Source organism: Suricata suricatta, chromosome 14, assembly GCF_006229205.1.
Source record: "Suricata suricatta isolate VVHF042 chromosome 14, meerkat_22Aug2017_6uvM2_HiC, whole genome shotgun sequence".
Classification (NCBI taxonomy): domain Eukaryota; kingdom Metazoa; phylum Chordata; class Mammalia; order Carnivora; family Herpestidae; genus Suricata; species Suricata suricatta.
Window position 1 is genome coordinate 49,206,814 of NC_043713.1, and position 3,237 is coordinate 49,210,050.

Here is a 3,237-nt window from a genome sequence, read left to right on the forward strand (position 1 = left end):
CCTCCCGCGCCCGCCCCGCCCTCCGGCCCGCGCCCGCCCCTGCCCAGCCGCTCTCTCCCCCGGCCTCTCCCCCGCGCTGCGTCTCGCCCCGGGTCTCCCGTCTCCGCATCCGACAGAAGGATGTCGGACGAAGGCGTCTTTCAGGCGGTCAAAGGCTCATCCTCGGTGTGCGCGAAAAGTGCCGCTGCTGGTCTTGTTTCTTGACCCCCGAACTACCTAGAGGGTGATGTGAGAGTTGGGGAGCAGCAGTGTCAGCGGGGTGACGGAGTAAGCTTGTCCCTTCCCCAAAAGTCTCTGGAGCATGGAAGGTTAGGAGGTCAAACCGAGAGGAGAACGTCTTCGGGGTTCCAAGCTTCCAGGTGCGCTTGTGGACATCCGAAGGAAGAAAGGGGCACGCACAAGCGAGCGCGCTCACTGTCACCCGGGAGAGCCGCGGCTGAATCCAAAGTCACCATTAGATGCTCTCCCTACAGAACTCAGAGAAGGATTACAACTTTGAACCTTCAAGAACACAGAGACAGAGCCAAAAAATCCTCTACGTTCCCCTTAATTTAGAAAAGCCACCCTTGTACCCACCGCCCCTGGATTGATAAGGTTGAGGGAGGCCGGGCTGTTGAGTTCCCTCCATTGTGGCCCATCATGTTGTCCCAATGTGGGTCCACCCCCCCCCCCCGTCTTTTAAAACCCCCTAAGCAGACCCATTCCTTGCTTTATTGCTTTAAAACTTAAATTAAGTGGTGAGTGGAGCTGTGGGGAGGGAGGTGCATAGAGACTTCCTCAACAATGATGAAATGAAAAATCACCATGCAGTTACTAACACACCAAAAGGAATACAATTCTGCCTGGGCGGTGGTTACAGCTTTTCTGATTTCCTGTCCCCCGAGGATTTGGTAACACGCTGTAAACAACCCACTGGTTCATTCTAAACAGGGAATTATGCTCTAGAAAAAGGTAGTGCCCAGAAATGAAAACATTCTAAAATATTTTAGTTTCTCCATTCCAGAATCCTTCTTTTGTGAACATCAGGGGAAAACTTGCACATGAGTAGCAAAGAAAAAGATGAAAAACCAACACTTTTTTTTTTTTTTAACTTTAGGGGTTGATTCAACTATAGGATCCTTGCGGACTTGTTCCAGCTCCCAGGAATGCTACCTGCCTTGTCTTGCTGGGCAAGTGAAGGTGGCTAAAGGAAACCCAGATTATGGATTCTCAGCCCAGAATTCACTAACCAATGTTGGAATAGAGGAAATCCACCAGTTCCTTTGTGTAATAACTTCTCCAGCTGAAAAATGGAGAGGATTTTGGCTCCAATATTTGAGTCAAAAAATCATTTTAAAAACATAAATTATAGCTATGACACCAAAAATAATCAAAGAAAATATAGATAAATCAGATTTCATTAAAATTTAAAACTTGTGCATCAAATAACACACAGGACCCAGTGTGAAAAGGCCACCCACAGAATGGGAGAAAATATTTGTAAATCATAAATTTTCTAAGGGACTAATATCCAGAATATATAAACAATGCCTACAACTCAACCACAACAAAAACCAACCCAGTTAAAAAATGGGCAAAGAACTCAAATTGACATTCTCCAAAAATTTACAAATGGCCAATAAGCATATGGAAAGATGTTCAACATCCTTAACCATTAGGGAAATGCAAATCAACATCACAATGAGATACTATTTCATATCCATTAGTATGACTATTATAAAAATTTTTTTTAAATTTTTTTAAAGTTTTATTTATTTTTGAGGAGAGAGAGAGAGAGAGAGACAGAGTGTGAGTGGAGGAGGGTCAGAGAGAGAGGGAGACAGAATCTGAAGCAGGCGCCAGCCTCTGAGCTGTCAGCACAGAGCCTGATGGAGAGTTCAAACCCACAAACTGTGAGATGATGACCTGAGCTGAAGTGGGCCAACCGACTGAGCCACCCAGGCGCCCCCAAAAATGTTTTTTTAAAAAGGAGAAAACAAGAAGTGTTGGCAAGGATGTGAATAAATTAGAACCTTATGCATTGCTGGTAAGAATGTAAAATGATGCAACCACTGTGGAATACAACATGGTGCTTTCTCAAAACAATGAGACAGAATTGTATTATCTAACAGCACTACTTCTGGATATATGCCCCTAAAGAATTGGAAACAGGGATTTGAATAGATATTTGTACACCCGTGTTCATAGCAGCCTTATTCACTATCGCCAAAAGGTAGAAGATTGATGGACAGAGCGTCCATCAATCAGTGATAGATAAATAAAATGTGCTATATATTAACAGTGGAATATTATTCAGCCCTAAAAAGGAAGGAAATTCTGACACCTGCTCCAGCACTGATGAATGTGAGAGCATTATGCTAAGTGAAAAAAGCCAGTCACAAATGGACAAATACTGTGTGATTCCACTTATATGAGTCACCTAGAGTAGTCACATTCATAAAAGACAGGAAGTAAATGGTGGCTGCCAGGGGCTGAGGGGAGGCAAGAATGGGGACTTAGTGTTTAATTGTTAGAGTTTTAGGTTTCCAAGGTGAAGAGTTCTGGAGATGGATGGTGCTCATGGTTGGGTGATAGTGTGAATGTACCTAATGCCACTAAACTGCACACTTAGAAGTAGTTAGCGTGGTAAATTTTATGGGTACTTTACCACAGAAAAATTCTAACAACAAAAACTATGAGGTTGAAGAAAATCCCATAAAACCCCAAACCTACAATGTTAGTTATAATGAGTCAAACTCAGCCCTGCTGATGAAGAAGCAGGCTTGGCAATTCTTCTTCTTTTAATGTTTGTTTATTTGTTTGTTTGTTTGTTTGTTTGTTTGTTTGTTTTTGAGAGAGATCATGCATGTGAGAGCAGAATAGGGACAGAGAGAGAGAGAAAGAAAGAGAATCCCAAGCAGGCTCTGGGTGTCAGCACAGATCCTGATGCAGGGATCAAACTCATGAACTGTAAGATCATACATGAGCCAAACTCAAGAGTCAGACACTTAACCGACTGAGCCACCCAGGTGCACCGGCAATCTTGTAGAGGACAGATCTAAGAAGGGCTCCTGGAAGATCACCTCTGTCAGCACAGAGTGGATGGAACCCCCCACATACATCCCACAGCTCCCCTGCCTGCCACCTTCTCTGAGTCCCACTCTGGAGGGTTCAAGGGCCGAAGGTTGTGGACATATGCAGATCATCAGCTGACCAAGATTTCTCTGATCAAGATCTATGAGAGAAGTTGAGGACTGA